The sequence below is a fragment of the Dipodomys merriami genome, unplaced genomic scaffold (assembly GCF_024711535.1).
Source record: "Dipodomys merriami isolate MVZ:Mamm:240054 unplaced genomic scaffold, mDipMer1.0.p SCAF_259, whole genome shotgun sequence".
In the NCBI taxonomy this organism is placed as follows: domain Eukaryota; kingdom Metazoa; phylum Chordata; class Mammalia; order Rodentia; family Heteromyidae; genus Dipodomys; species Dipodomys merriami.
Window position 1 is genome coordinate 1,400,885 of NW_027204037.1, and position 18,776 is coordinate 1,419,660.

Below are 18,776 nucleotides of genomic sequence, written 5' to 3' on the forward strand. Positions count from 1 at the left end.
ATCACCATAAGTTTGCACTCAAGACCAGGTCTTGCCTGCCACAATCCGACATGCTGAGATTGTAAAGGGGTTTAAGACCTTATGTAAGACATTCCTTGTCTTAAAGAGGGAGCTCATTACTCATGCTCAGATGGAGTGACTTCTGCTCTGCCACTTTGTCACTTGCAGGGCTTGAAGTGAGGGCCTGACCATCCTATTCATTTTTAAGTTTTTTTTTTAAATTCAAGAATAGCAGAATCTACAATTTAAGCCAAAGCAGAAATTTTGACTTTTTAAAAATGTTAAAATTTTAGGAGCTAGTGCTAGGGTTTGGAATCATGGCCTGCAATTTGTACTAATTTTTTACCCCTCAAGGTTACTGGATTTACAGCTTTAGCCACAGGTGAAATTCTGCCTTTTTTATTTTTATGGTGCTGGCCCCAGGGCTTGAACTCACTTCCTGCCCACTATTTTTGTTTGTGATAAGACTCTGCTTTGTTCTTGCTATAACATGTTGCTCCCTTCTCAGCACAATTCTTTTTATGTATCCAAAGATGGAATATGAAGGATTGATTCCCCCCCTATTTTCCCAGGTGCATACAGATACCAGCAACCCACCAAAGATAAGTGCCGACTGCCTGACTCCAGCAGGACAATCACTCTAAGCCCAGCTGTGAGCATTCCACCACTGTGGGCCTACCCACCCCGCCTTTGACCTAGTGGCTATTTCATTAGCTGCCTCCTTGCTCAGACTTCATAAAACCTAGCTCCTGTCCCAGCTCTGACACACAGTCTCCAAGCCTGTGGGAAGGCTGTTCCTCGCTGCTCTATCTCAATTAATAGTCATTGCCCGTGGAAGATTGAGTCTGGTCTATTTCCATCCTTTCTCCTTCACTTCTTAACAGTTTAGTTGTTTTTCTTCCTCAAGGTTTGCAGCTCCTACAATTTGACATTTCCCCCCATGACTTTTTCTGTTTGTCTATTTTCTGGTCCTTAAGAAGAGATAAGAGTCCTATGGGAAGCCAAAGGCACTACACAGAAGCTTGAAGCCTGAGGATTGCTGTTCGAGGCCAGCTCGGGCAGGCAAGTCCATAAGACTCATCTCCAATTAACTACTAGGAGTAGTAGACTCCTAGCCAGAAGCAAAACACTCCAGTTCAAGTGCATGACTGGCACACATTCAAACAAGTCTCATGGACTTTCATGCTGGTGCTAGTTTCAAAACCTTTAATTGGCTCTTTTTCTTGCCTGCATTTTCATTTATTCTGGGTCTTTTGTTTGTTTCATTTTTTCAGTGCAGGATTCATATCTCATTCTTAAAGTCCTAGTGTCTCTCCTTGAGGGTTCTTGTTTTTAAACAGGCAAGCGGGCTTCACACGTTGAGCCACAGCTCAACCACTTGAGCTTTTTTTGTTGTTTGGTGCTGGTCATAGGGCTTGAATTCAGGGCCCAGTTAATATCCCTGAGATATTTTGCTCAAGGCTAGGCTCCACAAATCAGCTTTTGGCTTTTTTTCATTTCTTGGTGTTTAATAGGAGATATATCTTATATGAGGCCAGACACTACACAGGGGCCTGAAATCTGAGGATTGTGGTTAGAAGGGGTGGGAGGGGGAGACACTAAGTCTCTGTATGGGGCAATGTGTGGGACAGCTCAGGATGAACAGAAGAAGGGAGCTGCTGAGAGGTGGGCAAGACATGAATCGTGGGTATAAAGTACGGGGTCTGCCTAAAGCCATGCTCTAGTTGAAGCGACTTCTTTAGTCACTGAGAAGATGCACCCCTACCTGGGTTGCCATCTTGTCTTCTCACCAATCACAAATGCACAGGCAAACTTTGCCAATGTGCCTTCCAGACATTTTGATTCCTGGAAATGGCTCTGCTGATGGAAAGAGAAGCTTAAAGTTTGGTTTCACATTTCTGTTCCTCAAATTCAGCACTCTGCAAGTTGTGACTACTGCCAAATTCTTGTGAGGTTAAAACAGAAACCAGAGATAATCCCATACATATCATAGTGAAGGCCAGATCCTTTAACCTATGCAGTGGCCAAGTGAGGAGTTTCCAAGGGAGGAGAATTAGTGCAGAAGTGGATTCTTGTACCAAGGGTAGTCCTAGTAACCTAGTATTTTCTCTTTTACCAACAGGTATACTTACAGGCCTATGGTGGCACCAGAAATATTATTTTCTCTCAGGAATGTGTGTGTGTGTGTGTGTGTGTGTGTGTGTGTGTGTGTGTGTGTGTGTGTGTGTGTGTCACACATTGAATTTTAAAGTGTTGTACAGAGGGATTATCATTTCATAAGGCAGGAAATGAGAACATTTCTTTTAAGAAAATGTGAGAAATTATTTCGATCACAGGCCTAAAAAAGAACTTTAGTTCTATAGGTCTGAAGTTCAGGGAAGCTGGATGAACTATTTGGGGTACCATGAACTTACAAGACTGAGAGACAAAGTGGGTAAAGGGACAAAGTGGGTGAATTCTCTGTAAACCAGAGAATTTCAATACTTGTGACAAATTTCAGAGGATAGCGAGAGACAACCTAATTCTTCTGTTTATAAAAGGACAGTACAAAAGACAAGGAATCAAGGAATAAGCATTGTCAAAAGACAGGGCATAAGCCATCCTCCCTAAAAGCCTTTTGCTGAAAAGTAAAAGGATATTATCTGATCACAAAACTCACATCATGGGGAAAGACAGCATAGAAGGATGGAAAGGTGACTTTGATCATGATGCATTACATTCATAATCTACCTTGTGGAATTGAAACTCCTTTACACAACTACATAAAAATAAATAAACCCATAAACACACATTCTCGTGAGCCTGATACTGGTTGCTCACACCTATAATCTAGGTACTCAGGAGACTGAGATCTGAAGATTGAGGTTCAAAGCCTGCCTACGTCGACAAATCAAAGGGATGTATTAATTCTTATCAATCAGTAGAAAGCTAGAAATAGAGGTGTGGCTGCAGTGATAGAGCACCAGTATTGAGTGGGTATAGGGTAAGAAAGAGCACCAAGCTCTGAGTTCAAGCCCTAGTACTAACAATAACAACAACAACAAAACACACAAGGTGCTCTGACTTCAAGCCCCAATACTAACAACAAGGAAAAAACCCAAAAGCCCACTTATCTTCAAGAGTGGATTTTGCATCTCCCCACCAAAAGGTGTGCTTGGCCTTTGTCCCTTTGTGAAGAGTTGTTGTACGTCAGCCTAAGTGCCCATCAACAGATGAATGGATAAAAAAAGGTGCATGCTAATACAATGGAGTATTACTTCAGCCATAAATATGTATGAAATTATATGACATATGCAGGAAAATGAATTAAACTGGCTATCATCATGTTAAAGTAAGGCAGACAGAAAATATCACATATTTTTCTCCTATGTAGAATCTAGATTGATAAGTTCAATGAAAAGATAGGAACCTAATTGAGAGACCATTTTGTGGAGGAAGAATCAGATAAGTATGAAGTGGAGACAAGGGAAGGTGATGAGGGGACAATAGGATCAAAATGTTCTGTGTGTGTGTGTGTGTGTGTGTGTGTGTGTGTGTGTGTGTGTGTGTGTGTGTGTAGAAGTGTCATAATAAACCACATAATTTTGTACAACAACAGAAAAATATTGCATGAAGGAATATATGAGTATAGACATTCTATCTCCAGAAAAGAGATAATAAATGTAGCCAGGATACTGGTAGGAATGTATTTGTTCATGACAATGGAAATCAGCAGGGAAATGCCTCATGAAATGAAATTTTCCATACAATACAGCCATACGATGGCTACATACTAATAAGAACTTACCACAGAGCTATTTTTGTACTCACAACTATATTAGCATTGTACACAACAATCAAATCATGAATATAGCCTCAATGACCATCATCACAAGGATAAATAAACATAAAGATATTAAATACAGGGGCTGGGATAGTGGCTCAGTGGTAGAGCGCTTGCCTTGCATGCATGAGGCCCTAGATTCGATTCCTCAGTACCCGATAAGCAAAAAGAAAAAAGCCGGAAGTAGAGCTGTGGCTCAAGTGGTAGAGTGCTAGCTTTGAGCTGAAAAGCTGAGGGACAGCGCCCAGGCCCAGAGTCAGGCCCCACGACCAGATCCCCCCTTAAAGAAATATACTAAATACATTAGTATAACATACTTATAGACATTATATCAAATATTATATAGGCAACAGAGTATTACTTAGCCATAAACAGAGTAGAATTCTCTTCCTTTGCTAGAAAATAGATCGAATGAAAGGTTATCTTGTTAAATGAAATAATCTAGTCTCACAAAAGCAAATACTCTCTCACTATATAAATTAGAAAAAAAGAAAACAAAGGACAGTTTAAAAAGATCATGAAAGTAAAAAGAAGCATGGGAGCGTGGAACAGGGAGAGGGAAAGTGATAGGGTGAAGAGGAAGGGGTATAAATCAGAATAATGGATTAGATCAGCACTACTTACTAGACCCTATGGTGAAAATGAACAATACAACTTTTGAGTGGCAATGACAGAGCGAGGGAAGGGATAACAATCTTTAAAAACAAATACACTCTTTTTTTTGTCAGTTGTGGGGCTTGAACTCAGGGCTTGGCCACTGTCCCTGATCCTCTATGGCTCAAGGCTACTGTTCTACTACTTGAGCCATGATTCCTTTAAATTTTTGAGTGGATATTGGAGATAAGAGTCTTATAAGGACTTTTGTGCCTGGGCTGGCTTGGAATTATGATCCTAAGGCTGAGTAACTAGGATGCACCAGCACCCAGAGAGAAATGCACTCTTTTATATAACCCCTCTGTACATCATGTTCATGGTGACTCACCAGGTGCAGGTGACTCACACCTATAATCCTACCTACTCAGGAGGCTGAGATCTGAGGATCAAGGTTTAAAGCCAGCCCTGGCAGGAAAGTCCATGAGATACTTATCTCTAATTAACCACCAGAAATCCAGAGCGGTGCTATGGCTCAAGTTGTAGACCCATTTACCTTGAGCTGAAGAGCTCAGGGACAGTGCTCAGACCCAGACATCAAGCCCCATGACCAAAAATAAATACTAATCAAATAAATAATCAAATAAATAAAGCACAAAAAGGAGAATAATAGAGTGACAAAGAGGAGAGACAGAGAAAATGACAGGGTTAGAGACTGACTCAAGACCAGATGGAGAGGGAGAGGAAATGGAAGCAGGAGGTGAGGGGAAGAAGGGAAGGGGAAGTGCAGTAGGAGATGGTATGTGGTGGAAGAAGAGGATGGAAGAGAGATGGTAAAGCAAGAAACAATGGGAAAAGGGAAGAGATGAAAGAGAAGGAGAAGGAACAGAAAGACGAGAAAAAAAGCACTGATAGCCAGCCCAGTACCAGCACATACTCAGAAAAACACACAAAAAGGAAAAAGGAAAAGAAAGAACACTGAGACATTATGAAAATCAACAATATTTCCATCCCCACCCAGCCTCTTCACTGAACACTGCTCCTTAAGGACTTCGGGATTCCTTAGCTTCCTCCGCAAATCTCTCCTTCTGTATCACTGCCATCTCTGTCTATCAGCAAGCTGCCCATCCTTTGCCCAATGTGGCCTACATTGCTTCCCTCACCAGAAACCCATCTCATTCTTTGATCTGAGCTCTTCTCCTCAAATACCCCTGAGCTGGGCCATTGATTTGACGAGAGCTGTAGCCCATCTCCTCGTGAATTCCTCCTCAGTTGGCTTTGCTAGCTCAGCCTCCTGACCCCAGTGCACACATAGCAAAGACCAGGTGTGCCCAACTCCTCCCCATCACACCCTTGTCTCCCAAGGGTAGCATCAGCCCTCAGCAGTACCTCTGTGTGGAAAGTCTGATGCCTGTGGATGAATCAGCAAAATAATCCTGGGGCAAAGGGTCATATTCAGTCTTACCAAATTTCTCTATGTCCTAGGAAGGGTCCATCCACAGGTACCATTGTAACTCCATGGTTTCTCAGGTGTCTTGCTTCCTTCCAAGGCTTCTCTCCTCTAGTTGAATGGAAGAAAAAATGTTTTATTTTGTATACTTTGTAATGTCAGACATCACCTTTGCAAGTTTAGAGTGTTCTAATATTTGAAACTCAGTTTTCTCCCCACTGTGGTTCCATGAGGACAAAAATCATGCCCTACTAGTCTTCCATGAGACCTATAGGCTTCCCCTGGGAACTGCCAGGGGAAAGGAAGCACCATGCCCAAAGCCTGGTGCTCTGGGAAGGGGGTGTCAGCTGAGGGCCTCTCTGGGGACTCACAGGATCTCTACTAAGATCAGACACCTCTCAGGGCTGACCCCCTAGCACTGTGAAAATGTAATTCTCTACCTGTCCATTCTCCACTTGCAGCCCAAACCAACACCCTTTCCTTCCCCAAACATTTGTAAGTTGTCCCTCACACAAGTACACAAATTCCTTTGTAAAAACAAAGAAACCAACTGAAGGCTGAAGGCTCATGTGTGTAACCCTAATTATTTCACATGCTGACACTGAGAAGATTTCAGATAAAGCCAGCTTGGGCAGACTCCATGTCCAACGCAGTAGAAATATCAGACCTAGAGGTGTGACTCCACTGGGAGAATACTAGAGAGAAACATGCCCATGGCCAAGAGAGAGAAACTGAGGGAGGGAGAGAGAGGGATGGAGAAAGAGAACTCAAATGAACAGAGAGAATAACAGAGAAAAATACATACATACACACATACATAAAGACAGAGAAACAGATTCAGGAGAAAGGAGCTCGTTAGAAGGAATGGAAAATGGAGAAAAAATGATTAGAAGGAGGAGAGTAGGGGAAGTCAAGGAATGTGGGCATAAGAGAGATGACAGACAGTAGAAGGAGGCTGCAAGGAAAGGACACAGAGGGAAAGGAGACAGAAAGAGAAAAGAACAAACTTCAAGCCTTACTTCCAGCACACTCCCAAATGCATACACATGATAAACTAAAAGAAAGACAATAAAAAGTATGGAAAAATAATGGACATACAGTACTTCCCTCCCCACCCACCCTTCACTGAAAACTGATTGGTGAGGAGTTCTGGATTCCTTACATTCCTGCTCTCAGCTCTCCTGCAGCATCAGTATCAACCCTGTCTTGCACCAGGTACCCATTATTTGGCCTATTTTGGCCCTTATTTTTTCTCTCACCAGAAACCCATCTCATTCTTTTCGAAGAGTTCTGTTCCACAAATACCCCTGAGCATTTCCACTGATCCACCAGGAACCCCAACCCTCCTTCTTGATGTTAATCTCATCAGTCTGCTCTGCAGTCTCAGCCTCCTGACCCAGTGTACACATATAAAACACCAAGTGTGTCCAACCCCTCCCCATCACACACTTGTCACCCAAAGGCAGCATCACTCCTCAGCACTGCCTCTGTGTGCAAATCTAATGCCCTGGCTGACCTAATACAAATATCCTAGTAGTGAAGGCTCATATTCAATCTTACTGAATTTCTGTTCTTGTGGGAAGCCAGCCATCCTACGCAGGGTCCATCCACAGGTGTGATCTATCCACAACCCCAGTCCATCCAGCCCCATCCATCCACATGCACAGTAGATCACCATGCTTCCTCAGTTGAACTGTTCCTTGACCACCTCTACCTGAAAGGAAGGGAATGTATTTTAATTCAAACACTCGGTCATTCCAAAATTGAACTCTTGATTTCAGAATGTTCAAATATTAAAACTTGGCTAAGTTAGATCTTTGGTTCTGTAAGGGGAAGAACTGGGCTCTGAATTCCTCTATGTGGCTTAGTCTTTAACTGGGAACTGCCAGGGGAAAGGAAGAACCATGCCCAAAGCCTGCTGTTTTGGGAAATGGGGAGTCATCTGTGGGCCTCTCTGGGGACTCATAGAATCTCTACTAAGACTCTAACACCTTTCAATGCACTTGTACAGTGCACAAGTTAACCTTCCTTGTCCATTTACACCAACCCACCATCCTCTTCCTCCCAAAACGATTTGTAAGGTAACCCTCACACAGTGGTTCCTCAGAAAAGTACACAAATCCCTTTCATATGAGAGAACGAAACCTTTGCCGTACCAGACTAACAAAGCCCAATGCATTCTCTGATGCTGTAGGCTCTTGCCTGTGATCTTACCTATCCCACAAATTGCCACCTAGAAGACTGCATTTACAGCAAGTCTGGGAAAATTAAGTAGAGAAATGCAAACCTGGAAGTGTGACTCAAGCAGTGAATCAGACATGACCATGAAAACTGAAAGAAAAAGAAAAAAAGGGAGAAAGACAGAGAGGGAGAAGGGGAGAGATAAGGAACACCAGAGAGCAGGAAGAGAAGGTGAGGGAATGAGAAGAGGGCATGAGAAGAGGGAATGAGAATGAGGGCATGAGAAGAATAAGAAGAGGGACAGGGGAAATAGAGTAGGAGTAGTTATGGGGGGCATAAAAACAAGGTTAAGAGAGAGGGCAGAAGGGGGAAGGTGAGAAAAGTGGAGAGAGTACAGAGAAGGAAAGGAAACAGAGCATAAGAAAAAAGCATGGATGTACCAGCACACACTCACAAACACATATACACAACAAACAAAACTGAAAAAATAAAAGAAAATGGATTGAGAAATCATGGAAATCAATGGTAATTCTCTCCCACCCCACTTCTTCACTGAAGAATGGTCCATGTGGAATTCAGGATTCCTCAGCTCCTGTCATTTCTCCTTTACATTTAGTGTCCACCCTGTCATTTCTCATGTACCCATCTTTTCCCTCTTGTGGCACTCATTGAATTTTTCACCAGAATCCCATTTTGTTCTTTCATGGGAGATCTGCTCTCCCCAAAGAGCCCTGAGCAGTACCACTGATCCACCAGGAGCCCCAGCCCTCCTCTTGCTGCTAAACTCATTAGTCTCCTCTGCAGGTTCAGCCTCCTGACCTATTGTACACATAGAAAAGGCCAGATTTTCCCAACTCCTCCCCATCAAACACTTGTTACCCAAAGGCAACATCAGTCCTCAGCACTGCCTCTGTGTGCAATTCTAAATGCCCTAGGTGAACCAATACAAATATTGTAGTGTGAAGGCTCATATTCAATCTTAACAATTTTTTTTCTTGTGGGAAGGCAGTCATCCCATGCAGGGTCCATCCATGGGTGTGGTCCATCCACAACCAAAGTCCATCCAGGCTATGTCCTTCCATAGGCCCCAGTTTATCTCTATAATTCCTCAGGTCTCCTGTTCCTTGATCACCTCTAGCTGAAAAGAGGGGAGTATGTTTTAATCACTTTGTGATTCCAAAAAAGTCATCCTTCCCTGTCCATTTACACCAACCCATCACTGCCTTCCTTCCACAACCATTTGTAAGGTGAACCATACACAGTTGTCCCTCACATAAATACACAAATACCCTTTCAAAATAGAGAAACCAACCTTTGCCACACCAGATTAACAAAGTCAATTGCATTCCCTGATGCTGTAGGCTCTTGTCTGTAATCCTACCTATCTCCCAAGTTGACAACTTGAAGACTGCATTTACAGCAAGGCTGGGAAGATACCATCTTCAAGTAACTAGAGAAATGCAAGCCTGGAAGCGTGACTCAAACAGAAGAGAACCAGACATATCCATGAAAACTGAGAGAAGAAAGAGAAAGACAGAGAAGGAGAAAGGGAAAGAGGGAGAGATGTGTAGAGAGAGAAGGAGTGAGGGAGGGGGAGGGAAAGAGAGTGAGACAGATTTAAGAGCAGGAAGAGAGGGAGAGGAAATGGTAGAGGGTAGGAGAACAAGTAGAGGGACAGGAGAAGTAGAATAGGAGTAGGTATGGGAGGAATGAAAACAAGGGAAGGGAGATGGCGGGGCAAGGCAGGGGGAAGGTGAGAAAAGTGGAGAGAGGACAGAGAAGGGAAAGGAAACAGCATAAGAATAAAAGCACTGAGATGTAGCAGCACACACTCACAAACACATACACACAACAAACATACAAAAGGAAAAAATTAAAGCCATCTTACAAATCAACAGTAATTCCTTCCCACCCACCTTCTTCACTGAAGAACGGCCCATGTGGAATTCAGGATTCCTCAGCTCCCTTCTTAACCTGCCTCCTGTCACTTCTCCTTTACATTTAGTGTCCACCCAGTCATTTACCCTGTACGCATCTTTTCCCTCATGGAGCCCTTATTTGGTCTCTCACCAGAATCCCATTTTGCTATTTCAGGGGAGATATGCACTCGAATAGCCCTGAGCTGGACCACTGATCCAACAGGAGCTCCCGTCCACCTCCTGCTGAAAATCTCATCAGTTTTCTCTACAGGCTCAGCCTCCTCACATCAGTGCACACATAGCAAAAGCCAGGTGTGCCCAAATCCTCTCTATCACACACTTGTCACCCAAGGGCAGACAGCAGGAGCTTGCACCAAACCTTCTCTGTGGAAATCTCATGGCCCTGGCTAAACCAATACAAATAACCCAGTGCTGGAAGGACATATCCAATCTTACCGAATTTTCCCTCACGTCCAGATGCAGTCATCTCAGGCAGGGTCCATCCACAGGCACCACTATATCTTCATACTTCCTTAGGTCTCTTGCTCATTCACAGGTTTCTCCACCTCTTGCTGACAAGGAGGAAAAGTATTTAATTCATACATTTTTGTCATTCAGAATGGGCTCTGGATGTTCAGAATGTTCTCAGACTTGAAACTCTGTTCTCCTAGCAAGATGATTCGCTAAGGAAAAAAATTGGGCTCTGGTATTCTTCCATGAGGCCTAAAGACCTCAAATAAGAACTGATCAAAGCCTGGTGTTCTGGAGAAGGGGGTGTCAGTGGGAGGACTCTGCGGATGCATAGGTTCTCTACAAAACCTCTGACTTCTCTCTGTGCTGACATACTTGCACCATGCACGTTTTTTTCTCCCTGTCCATTCTGCCCCAAAATCCATCAACCCTTTCCTTCCCCTACCATTTTCAAGCTGTCTCTTACACCTTGATGGACAGCCCTCAGATAAGTACCTAAATCCCTTTTCTCAATCAGAGAAACAAACCTGTGCAACACCAGGTTAACGAGGTCAGAAGCATTGCTGCTGATGGTGGATCATGCCTGTAATCATAGTTCTCCCAGAAGCTGATGCTCAGAAGATCACAGTTAAAGCCATCCTGGGCATACTCCATTTTCAATTAAGAAGAAAAATGTTGGCTTGGACTCAAGTGACTCAAGTGGTAGAGCACCAGCTATGAACATGCAAACTCAAAGAGAAAGATATAGAGGGGTAGGAGAGAAAAAGATTTGAGGCAGAGGAAGAGAGAGGAAACAGAACAAGAGAAGAGGGAAAGGGGAAGAAGAGGAGAAGATGAATGACCTGGAGGGAAGTTAGCTGGAAAAGGGGAGAGAGACAGGCAATGGAAAGAAAAAAGAGACAGCAAAGGAGACAGAGAAAGAGAAAATCACTGAGTTCAAGTGCCAGTACCAGCACACACTCACAAACACATGCATACAACAAACAAAAAGAAAGTAAATAAAACAAAAGGACTGAGACAAGATGGAAATCAACATTACTTCCCTGCCCACCCTCCTCTTCACTGAAGATGGTTCCATCCAGAGTACAAGAGTCCTTAGCTTCCTCCTCTCAGCTCTCCTTCAGCATCAATGTCAACACTGTCTATCACCAAGATGCCTGCTATATGACCACTCTGGCCTCACTGCTTCTCTCACCAGAAACCCATCTCATTCTTTGAGAAGAGTTCTGTTCCCTAAATACCCCTGAGCGGCACCACTGGTCTACAAGGAGCCACAGCCTTCCTTCTGCAAATCTCATCATTATGCAGTGCAGGCTCAGCCCTCTGAGTCCAGTCCCCTCATAGCAAAGGCCTGCTGTGCCCAAGTCCTCCCCATCCCACATTGTCACCCAAGGGCAGCATGGGCCCTCAGCACTGACTCTCTGTGCAAATATAGTGCCCTGGCTGAACCAAAACAAACATCACAGTGATGAAGGCTCACATCCACTCTCACCGGATTTCTGTTCATGTGGGAAGGCAGTCAGCTCAGACAGGGTCCATCAACAGGCACCATTATATAGGCATGCTTTCTCAGGTCTCCTGTTCCTTCACCACCTCTAGGTGAAAGGAAGGGAATTTATTTTAATTCATTCACTTTGTGATTCCTAAAATGGAGATGTGACATTTAGAATAGTTGAATATTTGTGCTGGGAAGGTGGCTCAGTGGTAGAACGCTTGCCTTGCATGCATGAGGCCCTGGGTTCGATTCCTCAGCAAAAAGAAAAAAGCCGGAAGTGGTGCTGTGGCTCAAGTGGTGGAGCACTAGCCTTGAGCTGAAGAGCTGAGAGAAAGTGCCTAGGCCTGAGTTCAGGCCCCACGACCGGACCCCCCCCACAAAAAAAGAATAGTTGAATATTTGAACATCAGCTCCCCCAGCATGCCAGTTTCCTCAGCAGAAAAATTAGGGTCTACTCTTCCATGAGGCCTAGACACTTCCCCTTGGAACTGCCAGGGGAAAGGAAGCATCATGCCCACAACCTTGTGCTCTGGGGAAGCGGGTGTCAGCTGGGGGCCTCTCAGGAGACTCCCAGAATCTCTACCAAAATAGAACATTCAGCGCTGACCCTTTGTGCAGTGCACATGTCCCTTCCTCCCTGTCCATTTGCACACTATGCCACCACCCCCTTCCTTCCACAACCATTTGTAAGGTGTCCCTCACACAGCTGTCCCTTACATAAGTACACAAATCCCTTTCATAATAACTGAGAAAACAACCTCTGCTACACCAAACTAACAAAGTCTAATGTGTTTGCCTGATGCTGGAGGCTTTTGCCTGTAATCCTAGCTATCCCACAAGTTCACCTGTAAGATTACAGATACAGCAATTCTAGGAAATTCCATCTTCAATTAACTAGAGAAATGAAAGCCGGGAGGTATGACTCAAGTGGTAGAGAACCAGCTATGACCATACAAACTGAAAGAGAGAAAGAGAGAGACAGAGAGAGGAGAGACAGAGAAACAAACATTGTCAGAGACTGATTCAAGAGCAGGAAGAGAGGGAGACCGAATGGAACAGGAAGATTTCAGGAGGAGGAAATAGGAAGAGAAGAGGAGAGAGAAGAATGAAAGGGGAAGAATACGAGGAATGTAAGAGGGAGAAAGAAAAGTAGGGAAGGTAGATGGAATGGGGTGGAGAGCTGAGAAGGGGAAGATAAGGAGAGAGAGTAAAGGAGACAGAGAGAAAAGCACTGAGTTCAAGTCCCAGAGCCAGTACAGGTGCACAGACACAAACACACAACAAACAAACATGGAGAGAAAAGAAAAAGCATTGAGAAATCAAGGAAATTCACAGTACTTCCCTCCCCACCCACCCTCTTCACTAAACACTGGTCCATGTGGAGTTCAGGATTCCTCAGTTCCTTTCCTGGCCATCCTCCTCTGAGTTGTAATACAGCATCAGTGTCAGTCCTGTCTTTCAATAAGGTGCCCATCCTTTACCCTCTTTTGGCCCTCCTTGGGCTGTCCTTTGGCCCCTCCTTTTGGCCCACCAGAATCCCATCTCATTCTTTGAGGGGAGATTTGCTTCCCAAATGGCCCTGAGCTGAATCTGATTTACCAGGAGCTCCAGCTCACTTCCTTCCACAAATGTCATGTGTGCTCTGCAGGTTCAGCCTATTGACTCAGAGCACAAATAGCAAAGGCCACGTGTGCCCAACTGCTCCCCATCACTCCCTTGTTAAACCCCCCCCCCCGGTAGCTGAGCCAACACATATAACGCAGTGGTCGAGGGCCACATCCAATCTTACCGAGTTTCTGCTCATGCTCAGAAACAGTCAGCCCAGCCAAGGTCCACCCACTAGCAAAGCCCACCCAGGCATCCATCCACAGGCACCACTGTATCTCCATACTTTCTCAGGAATCCTGCTCCTTCACAGGTTTCTTCACCTCTACCTTGAAGGAAGGGGTATCATTCTACTTCATATATTTTGCCAGTCTAACAGGAACTCTGGTTGTTCAGACTGTTCTCTTATTTGAAACACAGCTAACCCAACATTCTGGTTCCCCTTAAAGAAAATGGGGGCTCCTGGGGAGGGGGAGAAGTTGCAAATCAAACAACCTGTCTAGGTAATAGGGTCTCTTTGACTGTGAGCAAATAAACAAGTCTGAAATAAGGGATTCTTGGATGATGGTATTATGTTGGGATAATGATGAGGTTTAGATAGAAATCACACCCACAGAAAACTGCATTGAATAGGAGGAAAGTTGGGGCAGAAACCACTGACAGTGTATGGGGTGAATGGAGACAGGTCCCTCTCCATTCCCAGTGAAGATTTGCTCTTATGTTCCAACCCAGCCAGTGTACCTAGTGTGCTCAGGAGTTGTACCCTTTCACCTGAAGACTGCTGAAAGAGAAGCAGAGTCCAGGATGCCTCTTGCCCCTCAGATCCATGGGCTCCTATAGCATCAAGGGTCTCACTTTAAACCTAAATAAATGAACTAGAAAGTAAATAGGCAGACAAGCAACATACATAAAAGGTGAGATGATGACCTGCTGCAGCATTTGGGACAAAAGCATCTTTAGTGTTCAAGGGACAAATGTGAAAGGTTGTTCAATGAAGTGACAATACTCAAGTAAGGGATCGATGTGGAATTAGCCAGCTCAGAAAGTACAGGCAGCTTGAGATCACCTTTCAGCTTATCTTTTAGCATTGGAAAGCCAGTGCAGTGTCCTTTCTTGGGAAGGAATCCCAGCTGGAGAATCCCCTAGCACTTGTCACACAACCTGGCCATGCTGGCCAGAGACTTCTGCAGTGTGAACTTTCTGCATGACTCCTTCTCCTCCTGCAGCTCTTCAAATCCACACCTCTCAGATTTTCCACAACCCAGTTAGAGTCACCCTGAAAGTCTGAGTTTGGTGGTTTTCAATTGTGCTGTTTCAGAGTTCTGCACCACTTTCTCTGGGACAGCTTTACTTTCAATCTGTGGACATTACTTTGGGGCCTTCACACAGCAGCAGATTCTGCGAAATATGGTGACTATCCTGTTAGCCACCCTCCTCCAGCCCTGTCTAATATTCCACCTGGGGGCTGTGGCCTCCCCCTAAGGCTGCCCAGAGGGAAGGGCATTTTCCACTGAGTGTGAATGCTCCATTCTGTCAAGCAGCTAAAAGAATCCTGGCCCAACATTAAGCTGGAACTGTAGCTCTGCAGGGAGTAGAGAGGAAAGACAAGCAGACTGGCACTTCGGGTTTTATTGAGAGGTAACTGATCATCATCATTGTGTAACTGAAATTCTGAGGACAAGCTGAAGGCGTTATGTCCTGCAAAAAAGCTGGCTCTCCTTTGTGGAGGGAGAGTTGTGGTGGGATTGTCCTCAGGAGTTGTGCCAGATGGACTATCCAAAAGCATCAGTTTTGATTCCACAATTCTGGCATTCTCTTTTAAGTTTTCTTGGATGAGCAGGTAGGTGCCCATGGCTTCATTGAATTCTCTGTCCTGGATTGCCTTTTCAATGCCAGCTACATTGTACCCCATGTCACACATGACTCTGACAATGCGATCCAGCTTGCCAGGCAGTGGCTCATCAGGAAGCAGGCCAAATCCCACACCTAGAGCCAGCCATGGGTGTTCCATTATCTCCTCAATAGCAGGCCTCAGATTGAAGTCCACAGTCAGCAGTTTAGAAAGGAGATCTTGTCTCTTTGCAGATAGGTGAAGGGGAACAGTGTACTGGCCTCTAGGACTTGTAACCCTATGTCAGCCATATTACTCCCCTCAAATGGGAACTTTCTCATTGTCATCACATACAATAGCACGCCTAAGTCCCAAATGTCCACCTGGTACCCATCGAACATTTTGTGTAGAAACATTTGTGTAGGTCACCCTGTCACTCAGCCCAAATTCACTGACCTTGACATTGAGATTGGCATCCAATAGGATGTTGTTGGCCTTCAGGTCTAGGTGTGCAATTCCATTCTCATGAAGGTAGTCAACAGCACTCGTGATCTGTTTGAATAGCCTCCTGGCTTCAAACTCTAAAAGGTAGCTGGAGGAGGATTTTTTGATCCACCTCAAGAGATGACCCCGAGTGGCCAGCTCAGTGACAAGGTACACACAGTCTTCATTCTCCATCACCTGGAATAATCAGATGATGTGTGGGTGACGTACAGTTTTCACAAAGGCCACCTCATTTTCTATCTCATGGCTTTCCAGCTCTTTCTTTCAGAGAACTTTGACCACCACTGTGGTGTCTGTGAGGCGGTGATGGGCCAGATTGACATAGCCATAGCAGCCATAGTCGATGATCTCTGTCAAGTTGTACAGTGATCAACTCCTTCTTGGGGGAAGAGCTAAAGGAGACTTTGTTGTACATTACCATCTTTCAGCTGAGATGACAAGTGATCAAGCTTAACTATTACCTAAGATGATCTCAATGAAGTTGCCAACTAATAAATCTTACGAAAAGGTAAACTAACAAGTAAATACAACCCCCAGACTAGTAAATGAAATCCCCAAACCCAAACAAGACAAACACAACCCCCATACCCAAAGAAAGCAACCAAGTAGCTCTGACTTAGTCCAGCGGGTCACCAAGGAAAAGCTCCCAGTGCTGTAACTGACAGAGTTGGAGGGCAATTGCCTCTTATGTATCCTGCTGGGCATACCTCACAATGGCCTGTGACATCAGGAGGAACTGGACCAATCAGAAGTCAGGCCATTGACATCAGTGAGAAAATGGGCCAATCAGAGCCCAGGGCAAACCCACCGGCAGTTATGCACTTGGGCCAGGAGGATCATTGTCAAGGAATTCTGGGCCCATCCACAGATGCTTCTACTGCTACCATGGCAACCATGTGAGGACCACGAGGACATTGGCCAATGGCCCTTGTCCTACTTGGAGACTAGGCATTCTAGGATGGCCACGGTGGGGACATCTCTCAGTGGAGCCTATCCTTGGGCAGAAGTGAAAACACTGCCCTTTTCACTTAACATGGTCTATATCTAATTACAACCTACCCTGAGATTGGAGACTTTGTAATGACTCAACTCAGCTTCTAAATGAGAAGAGACCAGACACCCAGGATTAAATGATAGTTTTATCCAGATCTGTCATTCTCATTTCTGTTCCTAGTTTGTATGGTTTCCTGTGCTTCTTTGTAACTTTTTTTTCATGTTTTTTTTTCAATCTTTATTTGTCCCTCACAGGTCAGAAAAAAAGTAATTTGCTTTTATATCTTTAGTACAGTTGTGTCAAATTTTAATATAACTGTTCTAATAAAAACCATATATGAAATATAAGTATCTCAGAAGCAGACTCCGATTTTATGGACCTGAAGTTTATTCTACTTGAGAGGTCATTTATTCATACATATAAATATATGTATATATGTATACATACATACATACATATATATATGTATGTATGTATATATATATATAGGTCATGGAGCTTGAACTCTGGACCTGGGCGCTGTCCCTCAGTTCTTCAGCTATGGGTTAGCACACTACCACTTGAGCCACAGTGCCACTTGTAGTTTTTTGGTGGTTTATTGGAGATAAGTATCTAATGGACTTTCATGTCTGGACATTCTTTCAATTGCTATCCTCAAATCTCAGTCTCTTGAGTAGCTAGGATTGCAGGCATGACCTAGCACTGGCAAGATATCTCACAGGTTTTTTTTTTTATTATGAAAATATTGTACAGAGTGGTTACAATTACATGGGCAAGATAATGAGTACATTTCTTATCAAGCATTGTAGCCTTTGTTTCCCCTTCCCATCCCTTCTCATCCTCCATCCCTGCTCATCCTCCCTCCCACCCCCCCCCCCGGCACCAAAGTTGTCAAGTTCGTTTTGGACACAACTACTTGTATATCTCATTGTTGCAATGGTTCCACCTGTATCCCTAGTTAAATGATTTGTTTTTCCCCTTCACCTCTACAAATTATACCAACATCAAATACAGTGAAAGCAGGGGTTATACTGTGGGGGAGGGACATACAAAGCAACAAAGAAATCATCTTATAAATGTGTTAGAAACAATTGCATGAAAGAAAAAAAATTGAATACATATCTTAGGGTTCATTTCCCTAACATCACCTTATCTGACCTTTTCTGCTTGACTCAGACATATACTAGATATTGCAAATAAGGGAAACCATGGGACCTATGTTTCTTTGGGCCTGGTTTATTTCACTTAATATAATTTTTTCCAAGCCTTTCCAATCCCTAACAAATGGGGCAATGCCATTCTTTCTGATGGAGGCATAGAATTCCATTGTGTATATATATATACACAACATTTTCTTGATCCATTCATCTACTGAGGGGCATTTGGGTTGGTTCCATATCTTAGCTATAGTAAATGATTCTGCAATAAACATAGTCGCGCTGGTAGCTTTAGTGTGGTCTTGTTTGTAAACATTTGGGTAAATGCCCAAAAGTGGGATTGCTGGGTCATAGGGGAGCTCTATGTGGAGTCTTTTGAGGAACCTCCATACTGCTTTCCAAACTGGTTGAACAAGTTTACACTCCCACCAACAATGCAATAAGGTTCCATTCTGTCCTCATCCCCTCCAGCATCTGTTGTTATTAGAGTTCTTGATTTTAGCCATTCTAACTGGGGAGAGGTGGTATCTCAATGTTGTTTTGATTTGCATTTCTGTTATGGCTAGGGAGGTTGAGCATTTCTTCATGTGTCTATTGGCCATCCTTCTTTCTTCTTCAGAGAAGTTTCTCTGTAAGTCTTTAGTCCACTTATTTATTGGGCAGTTGTTTCTTTGAAGATTTGTTGTTGGGGGATTTAATTTTTTGAGTTCCAGGTATATTCTAGATATGAGACCCTTGTCTGTTGTATGGCTATT

General features: G+C 43.9%; 1 long non-coding RNA gene across 2 annotated transcripts; it reads right to left on the bottom strand.

The window, feature by feature from the left end:
* Window positions 1–3,353: 3,353 nt before the first annotated feature.
* Window positions 3,354–16,541, bottom strand: LOC138836771 (uncharacterized). 2 transcript variants are annotated; one of them, XR_011375049.1, is made up of 6 exons: window positions 16,459–16,541; window positions 15,823–16,047; window positions 10,963–12,030; window positions 10,421–10,536; window positions 7,425–7,578; window positions 3,354–5,975 (listed from the first exon to the last, which is right to left on the bottom strand). It is a non-coding gene; the product is annotated as an uncharacterized lncRNA (long non-coding RNA). The 2 variants fall into 2 exon arrangements; XR_011375048.1 differs by lacking the exons at window positions 15,823–16,047; window positions 16,459–16,541 and having other exon boundaries at window positions 10,963–12,310.
* Between the last annotated feature and the right edge of the window lie 2,235 nt (window positions 16,542–18,776).